The sequence below is a fragment of the Melospiza georgiana genome, chromosome 2, assembly GCF_028018845.1.
Source record: "Melospiza georgiana isolate bMelGeo1 chromosome 2, bMelGeo1.pri, whole genome shotgun sequence".
NCBI lineage: Eukaryota > Metazoa > Chordata > Aves > Passeriformes > Passerellidae > Melospiza > Melospiza georgiana.
In genome coordinates, this window is record NC_080431.1 from 24,683,402 (window position 1) to 24,695,816 (window position 12,415).

Here is a 12,415-nt window from a genome sequence, read left to right on the forward strand (position 1 = left end):
AGGTTGGAAAAGACCTTGGAAATCATCAAGTCCAGCCTATGACCTAACACCACCTCATTAACTAAAGCATAGCACTAAGTGCCATTCCAGTCTTTTTTTAAACACCTCCAGGGACTGTTTCATTAGCCTCACCACCTGGAGGGTTGGTGTCACCTTCTAATCTGTAAAACAAAGTGCCCACTGAAACTTGTAAAAGCTGTCCATAACAAATTGTTCTTTTTCAATTGGCTGCTCTTTCCTGGTTTCCATATAATGCAGTAAGAAAAGGCAAGCCATATCTCATAATATTAGATAGCTACACAGGCAGATTATTTTTTTTCAAGGTATCTTCTTCTTCTTCTTGCTCACAGTGAAATGCTTGTGCCTCTTACATCAGTGCCTTTATCATTTATTAATATGAAAGGACATCCCTTAACATATTTCTCATCTGAAAGTTAGAAAGTGGGACCAGTGACCTTCTGGAGTTCTTCCTGAGCACCACAATGTGTGATCAGTATTCTAAATGTCTTCAACCTACAGACTGAGCATTTGTCTGCATTCTCTTTATTTTTCCAAACAGTCTGTAGGTTTCTTATTTCCTATATAGCAAAAGGCTGCAGTGGAACTTCAGCAGTTTACCAGAATCCTTCCTTCTTCACTCAGCAATTTCATTCCACCAAGAGATGCAGAGCTTAAACTCAAGGCTCATCCAGATCTCTTTCCAGAAGACTATTCAAAATAGGCAAAACGAGACTATGGATTGGGAATGTACTTCCACAGATGAAAGGTGAGGTTATTTTTCCTTAAGAGGTTTTTTGGCTTTTTCTCTCAGTTAATTTATATTTCTCTTCCCTCCACAAGCATAAAACTAGCTCAACTTACACTTGCCTACTGAGAAAAAAGTATAGTGTTATTAGTCTTATTCTATGCCCACTACCTTTTTATGGTTCATCACACTCTCTTCTTGAATGGTTCTAGTATACAAGTGAAAAAATGAAGGCCTTTTTTCCAGACTCAGTGGCCTTAATAGTATTACCTTTCTCCCTGGAATCTAGGAGGAGTTCTTTCCTCATAATTTAGGCCACTGGTTTAGATACTAAAACCAAAGCTATGTTCTATATCTAAAGTGAAATTATGTTTCAACTACAAAAAAAAAATCTTAGCCTGAATTGAATTGCTTTGAGAAGTTAAACAGTAATTTTTTTTACACTGAACATTTGGGTGATAATTTAAAGAGATATGATGGCCTACAACCCTGTCTAGCTAGGACTAAGTCCTGAACCAGGGATGAATATTGTTCTGACCATCTAGTTTACCTAGCAGCTCTTTCTTTAAATGACTTTGGATCATGACTGACTTCAAGCACTTGGTTAGTTACTGCTGACATCCCTCAAGTGAGATATCCAACATCTGTGATGACACATTGCTTTCTACAGACTTTACTTTCTTTTGCTTTTCTTCTTTTGTCTTGGGTCCTCAAGCTGGTGGCTGTATGCATCTGGACTCCTCAAGGGTTTTCCTAAAAAATACATGAAATTAGAGAATAAAATTAATTATGAAATTCAGTGCCTCAGAGATGGACACCTGAGAATTCTCTTCTTTCTACCAAAACATTCATTTTGATCTTGTAATCATTTGCTGTTTATAAAGGACAAGCAGAAGACGTGGTTGTGTTTATTCATATGTCTAGGGAAAAGCTTTCTCAAGGACTGAGAAAGGCAAAGCAGGCACTGATATCAGCCAGTAACTTGACGGATATTCTTTTATCTGGGTAAGGAATGGCTCTTGTCATAGGAGACACAACAGCCTCTGGTGTCATTGGAGCACCCAATAACTTGACCTGGAGGCCTAAGCCAGCCTGTGGAGCTTCTTATAAGGGAATGCAGGTGCTCCCTTTAGTGTTTAATACAGCCCCTAATACTCTTCTAAAGTCTCTATAACTTCTTTCAGCAGTGCTTGAGAGACAGGAAGCTGTACTGACACAATATATTCTAAAATACAAAGAATGATCTATCCACAGTGAAGCTGGTGATGGCTTGTTACTGAGACAGGATTACAAGTTTAAAACAAACCAGACCTGGTAGGTCTGAGCCAAAACTTTTCACATTAATTAAGACCATTGACCAGAAGAGGGGTTTAAGTTCAAATCAGCAATAAGGAAGATCACTGGATGATATTCTGTAAGAGTTGATTATCCATTGTTTGGATTCAAAACTTGTGGAGTGTAGATTTGTAACGTAAGTACTTAATGTGAGATTTGTGATTTACATACTTAAAGTGAGGCTCAAAACAGGTAAATGCTAAAATTGTCAAAATGCACATTAATATAAAATGGATGAAGAGAACAATACTGATGACATATATTTTAAAAACTACTGACAAATGTGAAATAGAGCATGCTACAGAGTCCATTCCATGCTTACAGAGCTCATGGGATCCTCAAAATGAAAGCAGCTGTGGAACTTTCGGAAAGCTGGTTAAATAATTGCATTTGACAGTATTACACAGGTAGCCAGGGAAGTACAGCACTGCCAGACAGAGTGCTGCAGAGGGAAAAAAAAAACAGAATAAGCTCCCACAAAACACTTCCTCTGAACAACAGTGGGAAAGCTGGTGCAGAGATTACAGTATCACACTCCCTTTTTCTCTTTTGCAGTCATTCAGGACTCCTGTGACTTTTTTGTCATGCACAATCACTTGTGATACCAACCTTAAATCATGGACCAACCTGTGGCTACCACAGGCCATCACCAAACCCCCACATAATCCTGGTCTAAACTCTCAGTATACTGCTCTCAAAACATTTTTTTCCACCATGACAACACATGATTTTTTTTTATAAGTGAGTGTAATTTTATTAATCAAATAAATACAGCCAACTATGTGCCAAATTGAATTTTCTTATAGAACACAGACAAAATTTTAGATTTCTAATTATCCTTCCTTCCTAAGTTTTTGTTAGGGGTGTGTGATTTTGTTGCTAGCAGTGCAGCTTGTGATGTCATAGTGAAATGAAAGTACAATTATGTGCCCAATGTGCCTTGAATAATACAGGTAGCACTAGTACCAGTATGTCATTCTAAGTTAGATAGCCATCCCAGTGATCCCCCAGACTGACCTAATCAGAAAAGTCAAACACCCATGTGCTTCATCTCCTCAAGTTCTCAGACAATGACCTTCTCTTCTGGATCACATCCATTCCAGTTTACTTTGTGTTAAGAAGTAGGGCCGTGCGTCTAGAATACTATTTATATTCGTATTTTGATCCCAGCATTTGTATTTCTGGATACAAATAAATACACATTATCAGAAAATGCAAGTATGCCGTGCATGTTTGGTGGTTGTATTTTTCTTCTGGAGTTCGAGAGCTTAACAGAATAGAAATAGATTTCTGAAAATTTCCTTGAGAGAAAAGGCATAGTGTGTTACCTTTCTAATAGGGTGTAGGGTGTTCTTGAAAGTAATTTCAAATGAGTCTTTCAAAAATATTTTCAACAGTGAGCATGAGCTGACTAAATTGCAAAAAATATTTGAGACTGCAGTTTATCCATGAGTCTAATTTAAACTTGGAAGAATATGCTACAAAATTCAAAGAGAAATCAAGAAATAGGCTGCGTCTTTTTCATAAACTGCTTGAATTTAAGGAGTCTGCAATTTTATAATTGTGATAAAATTTGGCTTCAAAACTTTCCCAATCCCAAAGTTTTCAGTACTCAGTGAAATTTACTGGTAAAACTATACTCTGTGTTTTTACAGGACTTACTTTTCAGCAGCCACCCATTGTTAAGTAAGACTGTCTTCTTGATTTATGCTCTTTGAATGTAATTTAATTCCCGCCTCTGTGCATTCCTGACCACAGAATTGTCAGTCTCAACCCACTCCAACTGTGAAATGCCTACTTCATTTTAGGATTCCACTCCATAGTAACCCTGGAGCTGACAGCTGGGCCACAGAAAATGCCTAAGATAATGCACAAATTTCCCAGATCTCTCATGATCCCACAGATTTCCCTATCTGAGCTTGTTATATTCATACTTTCTGTATGTTCCTAGCACTAAGGCATGTTTTTCCAAAGGACATTTTATTTCACAAGAACCAATTACACCCACAGTATTTAATTTAAACTTTCACTAAGAAATCTCTTTTTTCTTGTATTCACCTATTAGTTTGACATGCAATTCATGCCTTATCCCCATTTGTGTTCCAATACAACAACTAGATACTTACCTGACCTGTCTACTCAAAAATAAACATGGATTCTGTACTTCCCCAACAGCATCTGACCCTTGTTATCACAGTTAGTAAAATGCATTTACCAGGTAGATGTGGTTGTGCCTCACTCCCCTGGACAACTAGCAAGCATAATTGTTGCCATGACTGTTTTCTGCAAGAGTCATTTCCTCTTGCCATTGTCACAGTGTGAACGCAATGCCAAGCGCTCGTCCCTTGCAGAATTTGCCCTGCAACACCAGCTCTATTCTTGCCATTATCCAGGGAGCCTGAATGTGAATTGAGCACACTGGCCATTCCAGAGGTTTAAGGTGCTCATCCTGCCAAATTCCGGAGGCTGTGACACATCCCTCAATTTAATAACATTTCCTGCCCGAAATGCTCCAGGCTCGAGCGTGCGATAGAGTGTGATGATGAATCGTGCCAATAAGTTCTGCCTTTTTATGTCACCCTCTGTCTCACCACCACAAATCTAGTTAAGAACTGAATTACTGCTTGGCAGTTTTAGTTAAAGTAAACTCAGTTTGTGAAATGGAAAATGAGCAAAGCTGAACATCAGGGAGCTATCCAGAAAATAAGGAAGAAATGGAATAGACATTTTCCTACTGACTGATACTAGAAGACCACTGTCACTTAATAGCCATAGTAAAAAACTCACATTTTAAAAGTTGGTTTATAAATGGAAAGCACCTGTGTTAGCAATGCAAAATAATTGGTGTATGCTGAAGTTTCTCATTGAAGTTTCTCATACACCAATGTGTGGCTAGTTTGGGGGTTTTTTTGATTGATTTGCATGTTTCTTTTTTTTTTTTTTTTTTTTTTAATAATTTATATTCTTGTGGAGTGCAACAGAACTGGCCTTAAAAGAAAGAATTTTTCATCTAAGGAAATTCTGGGCCAACAGGAGTTTCATTAGTCCATTCTCTAGTCTCGAGCAAGCAGTGCATACCATAAAAAAAACATTTTTATATACCATAGTGGCTTTGGATTCTAGGTTGTGAGAAGATGGAATATATTTACAGAGAAAGTCTTAGTCTAACAGTGTCATGGATCATAGCAGAACCAAAAAGATGCTTACTGATAAGGTGCAGTCTCCTGCTGTCTTGATGTTGTCAGGTAGAAGTAAAGGTCCGCCAAATGACAAAGATAAGGCAAAGCAAAAGCCCCCCAAACTTTCACTCTTCCTAGGTAAACAAAGAAGTCCTTGCTATTACCTGTGACATCCATTCTTTCCCTCCGCACATAAACAGCACTTTTTGGGTCAGATAGGTCTGAGCATTGCTGTTAGGCACCCTCAGAGCAGCCAGGGCACTGCTACCATGGTCCTGCCTGTGCAATGACCAGGAGGGAAAACAGCCCTGAGTCCTGTACAGCTCAGTGCCATGGTCTCCTGAAATGCTTGAAAGGGACTGTAAAACACACAGGAGTGGAGGCCGTGACAGTTCATCCAAAAGGAATCCTCACTGAAAGCAACCATGAATACATTAATGAAGGATTGGATTTTATCAGAAAATAGTAGATTTTAATGTATTTAACTGTAGGTCAAGACACCACAAAACCCATTAAAAATTGAATCTACAAAGTTCATATTCAGCCAAAACCTTACCCCTCCCAAACCCCAAGAGATTCTATTTCCAATATTTTTTACTATGAAATACTCTTGTTTTAAAGATACTCATGCACTTTCTATCACAGAAAAGTTGGTAAATACCAGTTCAAATGCTTTGACCATTATTTTGATAGAACTGTCTACTCGAAGCAATGACAACTATAAAAGTTAAATGTAAAATTCCCATCGATTCCTCTGTTTCTCACTATCCGTGCTAGTTGAAGTGTAAATGAAAGTTGCAATGCTTCTTAACTGATTATACAGGGAATCTATCTAAAAATCAGCCCGGGACTCACTGGATTAACACCACATGCATGCTGTCATTACTACACATTGACTGTGCAATCGACGACTGAGTATCTCCACATCCAGTGAGCTATAAATCATGCCACTGTCCACTCCTGGCACTTCTGCTGAGGGCTAAACTGGAGTTCAATAAGAAAAGGCATCACACTCTGTAGGAGAGCAGACAGATGCCACACATCAATGCAGGCTGGTAATGAGCCAGCAGAGCAGCACAAGGATCCAGTGAGAAGTGCTGCAATGGCCAGGCTGAATGCAAGGTAATGAGCACAGCTCACACAACTCTGTAATTGGTTATATTATGGCTGTGTCTCACAGATCAAAGGAATTCATTACTGCCCCATGCTCTGCTCTGGTTACTACAGAACAGTAACAACAGGTTTTGGCATGTCCTCCCTACCCACAAGGTCAAGGAGGATGCTGGAAAACCAGAGGGAACCTATTAGACAGCTGCTAAGATGATCAAAGGCCCAGAGCAGAGGAACTGTGAGAAGCAGAGGAACAGAGTTCATTTGGAGCTGAGGCTGAGGGATGTTCTACTTGCAAACTGCAACTACTTGAAACACAGAAACAGAGATTAAAGCCAAACTCTCAGTCTCCTCTCAGCATTGCTGTAAGGTAGCAGGGGACAGGTGCTTGACCTTGGGATGCTTAGGTTGGAGATGAGGAATAGCTTTTCCACATTACAGTACTGCAAGAAAGGGGCTGCCTGGGAGGCCTCAGGGTGCTTCTGCCAAAGAGGCTTTACACATCTGGCTGGACAGATCCTGGCCTAGTGCTGATGGTGGTCCCCTTCAAGCATAAGGTTTAACTACATGACCTCAGAAACCCTCCCAAATTCTGGTCAACATTTCTATAATTCTATAAAAGGATTTTTTCACCAGTTACTTCTTTCATAAATATTCAACTAGATACACAGTGAACAATGAGATAACTAAAACTAACACATAAAATATCTGCTTTGGCATTGCTGCTATTGTTCATTCTCTGAACAATTGTTCTTTGTATATAGTACATAAGACATGTAGGGAATGACATCCTGCTTTGCTAGTGAAACCTCTTAATGTCATCTTGAGAAACAGATTTTTTATGACTGCAAAGTTCCAGTTTGAACATACCATTTATGACAATGAATTTTTTCAATGTATATTGCTGCCCCAGTTTTGTCAAATTAAAAAATAACATTTATTATGCAGCTTCCTAAAATAAGATTCTGATACCATCCCTATCTTATTTTTCCCTTGCAAATTGGTAAATTGTCCTAATTCCATGTTATGTTGCAAGAAGGAAAATCCCTAGTGGCTTTTAGTGGGCAATGTACAAACTACATCTGTACACAAATCCAGGCTTCAAACAGGCAAAATTATTAATCTTGAACATGAAAACGCGTGATTGAGTAACAGGTTCACTGTTACAGAAGATCTAGGTGCAGTTCATTGAATCTATAATGTGTGAAGATACTTCAGTGTATGAAAAAAACGAGCAAACAACTCCTTTCACAAGAATTTAATTAAATTTTTAGCCCTTACTGTAATGCAGGGTGTACTAGATTTTCCAAAGTCATTTCAGCAATTGGTGGACACCAAATATATATTTTATCCTCTTTTAATATGTTGCCTATACAAATAAAATTAGCTCTATCTGCTTATGTTTTGCATAAAATATGCAGTTATATCCAAAAATGTACAAGACATGTACATTTACACTCTGCAACTCTGCAAAGTTCTTGTACAAATCTTCCCCTTCTGCCACATACAAAACCAGCCATTCACAAGTGGGAGATGGTAAGGATAGGTGAATACAGAATGCTCAGCAGAAGGTTAAGGCCTTGAGGGAGTGAGAACATTTCTGCTGAGTACCTTTGGCTCGAAGGTTGCCACTCTGTCTGTGTTATGTGTGTACATACATTTGCTCAATAGAGGGACTGAACTCATCAGTTCTGCATGTGTGCAGAAACAAAGCCAGATTGAAACTGATGGTCATACAAAGATCGTTTCAGTACAAAGTATTATCTCCACACATCTATGGAGAAATGCACCAAAACAGAAACACTTAGCTTTGTGCAAATTAAATCTCAGCACCATCTGCCATGCAGCTGATTATAGGAAGGGGTGGATACACATGGTTCACTCCAGGGCTATTGGAATAACAGGCCAGAGGGCTTTTGGCAGTAGGACCTCCTCACATGGTACTGCGTCTCAGACGAGGCACTGGAAGGCAACTCCTGAGCAAAGAGGCTGATGTAGGCTATCCCCTAAGGAGAGCTGAATTCCCAGCATGGACTCATCTGCACTGCACCTATGTTTGGAACTGGAATGCAGCTTAGAGTTGCTTACACGAGACAGCAGTCCCAGAAATACAAAAGCCAGGAAGAACTCAAACTACAGGCAGTAGGCACGTGGGTGATGTGCGAGGTGCTGTCAGACTTTTCACATCATCACTCAGGACAGGAGGTTGCTGCCAGCTGCAGTTCTGTGCAGGCAGCTGGGACTGCATTTCTCCCATCCTTGCCATGTGGCAGGGAGATGGCAATGCACTCCAGACAGAAAGAGGGGCCTGCAGGTTTAAAAGTGTTGACTATCCAAGAAACGAATAGTTCTAGGAGGTAACCTGTATTTTCATGTCTTGCTCCCTATTCTATATACCCAGAGGTATCATTGTCACTTCAGCACTCCTGCATCAAGAAAAGAAATCCCTTAACTCTTTCCATAAGAAGAGAAAACAAAAAAAGAAAGGACTCCTCCAAGTAATGTGCTGCTTGAGTTACTTTTACTGCAGGTGATTATCCAGCAGGAATAAATCAATATTTCTGCAGCGCGAGAGCCTAGCCAAATCAAACATCAGTGGAAAAAAATGAACACAGAAAGCAAAGTTCATCTGTCCAAATATAGCTATAAATATTGTAGACTCTGTCACTGGAGTTAGTTATCTAAATTCTCTTTATAGTTGATGGAGAGGCACATATACTTCTGATAAGCTAAATTTATTTTAAAGAAGACATCTGAAATTGCAATCATATAAACCATACTCAAAAAGTTAACTTATTTTTCACTAGCTATAAAGGGAGTCTAAAGGAAGTCTAGCCCAGACATAAACATTTACAATTCTGGAAGATTAATCCTCTGCTATCTCTTAAACAGCAGAAACATGGATGCTGCACTGAGGAACACAAAACAATAGCAAAAGAAAGATGTGCAAGCAGTAGTGGAGTTAAGGGAACAGAGCTGAATGTGTGTTTCTGTTCGTTCAAGAACTAAAGGAAAACACCAACACAAATATGCCTACAGTATCAGCTGTATTTATTGAGCACTTTGTGCTCTGTGGTATCACTGTGCAGGCTGCTGCACTAGAACAAGGACGAGGAGACTTCTTGCTCTGATAATATGGAGTGGTACATGAGATCACTCACTTTGCAGGGAGCTGTAGGCTCTCTCCAGACCAAGCTGCCCGAAAAAAATTGGCTCAAATATTTCTAGATTTCACCATAACATGCAGCAGTTTCATACCCAAAGGTACCTATATAAAGAAGTATAAAGCACAGTGTCTTGAAAAGTCGCAGTCAGTTTTATGTAACACAGCAATGAGGTGCCCTAACTCATTTTCCCATTATGTTCTAGATGATCTCAAGCCATTTCTACACAGAGTGAGAATCAAAAGACAATAACCATTAGGAAAACAAGGTGATGTGCTACAGGAAATACTTTTAATCTGGAGAGCACACACAGTCTTGTGCTTTTGTGTTATTTGTAATGAACTTGTAATGAGCTCTTCTGCATGAGGAACACTCAAGTAGGGTGAATTGTTACATATTATACAGCATACTGAAGTACATATGAAACCTCAGGGGAACGACTTCACAGTTTCTGCCATTTTTCTACTGTCACTTGGGAGTTCCATCATCAATCATTTTATATTGTGCTCTGCTAAATGCTGTCACAAAAGCTTTTCCTTGTATCAAGACTACTGTGAGCTATACAGTCATAGAGAAGTGTTCCTGCCAAAAATCTGCCCATATTAAAGTAATTGCTGAAAATACAGACACAGTAGGCTACGGTGCAGTATGTTAAATATCTCACTAATATATCATCTGTCTATCACACAAACACTAGGAGAAATATGCTGAGAACAATGTGTTTGGATATGCAGCAGCATCCCTCTTGTCTTAATTCTTCATTCATGCCATTGAAGTCTTGCTTTTTTGACTGATGCTACTGAAATGGCAGGAAAGATCTTATTGCCACAACATAATGATGTCCTTTTGGGTTAAACTGTGTGTATTTCTCAAATCCCATAGAGAGCCTTCCCTCTCACTGAATAACTGACCATCCCACTTTCCAGGAAGATATTCTCAATGGATAACAGAGTATGTCCATGTGCTGTGCACATACTCTCAAATGAGGAAAACGCTTGCCAAAGAAGAATGGAGGCAAAGTGGCCATCATGCACACCCCCAAAGCCTCTAGATTCTCACATCCACATGGTCAGCAGCAAGAGGTAAGCTACCCTCCCTTTCTGACTTGCATTTCATCCTGTACTTGGCACAATCTGAAGAATAATTTCAAGCTGGCAGAGCCATATGAATATGAATCCTAGCTGGCATGGGTTTTCATACTTCTCTCACAGACCATCCAGCAGTCCTTTGACAGAGTCTGGCCTTGTTCACAAATGGGGATGTGTCCATTGTTACCAGCATAACAGGGTGTATGGCTGCACTTCTGTCTGGACATAATTGCTGCAGAAATTTGTGTGAAACAGACAATGGATGTTGTTTAAATGCTGGTTCAGTGTGACTCACCAGAGGCAACTTGCTGTTTTCATTTATCCTATTAGAGCCTGCTTGTCCAAAGGGTGGCCTTTTTTCCAGCTCCAGGGTAACTGTTTCGCAGCCAGCTTCAGTAGGGGTGTTTTCTACTTTTGTTTCCCCTTTTTCCATAATGTGAGAAGACCATAGCACTTATATTTACAGTCCTCTGGAATAAACACAATAGGAGCTACATCCCTTTCTTTGGAAAACAGTAACACTCCTTGTTGAAGTAGTGCTCCTAAAGGATTTAAAAAAATAATCATGCCATTTCCTGGATGGAGTGACTCTCCTCTCCTCTCCTTCCACTTACTACATGAAATTAACCTGGTGGACACAGGTGAGTGAGTGTAACTGCTTGTTTCTGTTAGCTGACAGGTAGGTAGCAGCATCAATCATGTGCTTGTTGGCTGAGACAACAAAACACCCAGGACTCCTACCCTTCTGCTGGGGTTCTACAAGTCGAACTTGAAGCAGATTGTCAGAGCTATACAGAGCATTTTCACTGTTGTTCTTCAGCTCATGCCCTATAAATGGTAGGTAAATACAAATCAAACACTTCAGTAATTTCAGAATTCATTTGAAAAGAATGTACTTGAAGACACAGTGGTTACTTCTCACATAAACCCTACAAAAATTGTATGTACTTCAGTACTTGGGAACATTTTTCAAAACAATACATTTGCATTTCAGTAAGAATGTTTCAGTGTCAAGTGTTGTAATAGTGTGGAGAGTGCTTCTCCTTTCTCTTTGATAATTTCAGATTTGTGAGTCAATACTGGATTTTCATTATTCTGTAAAGTACTGGACCAATTTTTCTGACTAAATGCTAAATTAAAAGGTGTTTTTACTTTGTTGCATCCTAGTTCTGGGACTATATGTTATTTAAATGTTGCATTAAGACTAGAAGAATTATTCTAGCCCCATCATTAATACCACAGAACATTTAAATTATTGAAGTATTTCACATATTAATGAGTATGTAAAGGTTTTTAATGCTGCATAAATTATTGCACATTTAGTCACATAATTTATAATCCTGCTGTTTTAATATGTGAACAGAGAAAGGACAATATATGGAACAAATATGCATGTTACATCTAAAATCATATTACAGCTAATGATACAGCAAAATTACATATTTTGCCAATCAGTAAGCCTCGAGAGGTTTTTGTTAATTTTAAACTCTTAGTTTTTTCATAGCTGTGAATACTGAAACTGACTTACAAAACATCTATGTGCTTCAGTATTCCCAGAGCACAGAACACATTATCTAACAGTTTTTAAAAAGCGTTACTGTTAACCTAACTTTACAATAAAACCTCTCATATACAGGGTGAGATGGCTACATCTAATTGAGAATTTAACTTCCTTCAGTGCTAAATAAGTAAGAAAAAGCCTCTTTTATAGTTTTTACTCTTTTGCACAGGAATAAAAATCCTTTGCAGACATGTAACCACCCTGTACCAATATGGGTATTGCCTCCAGCTGCC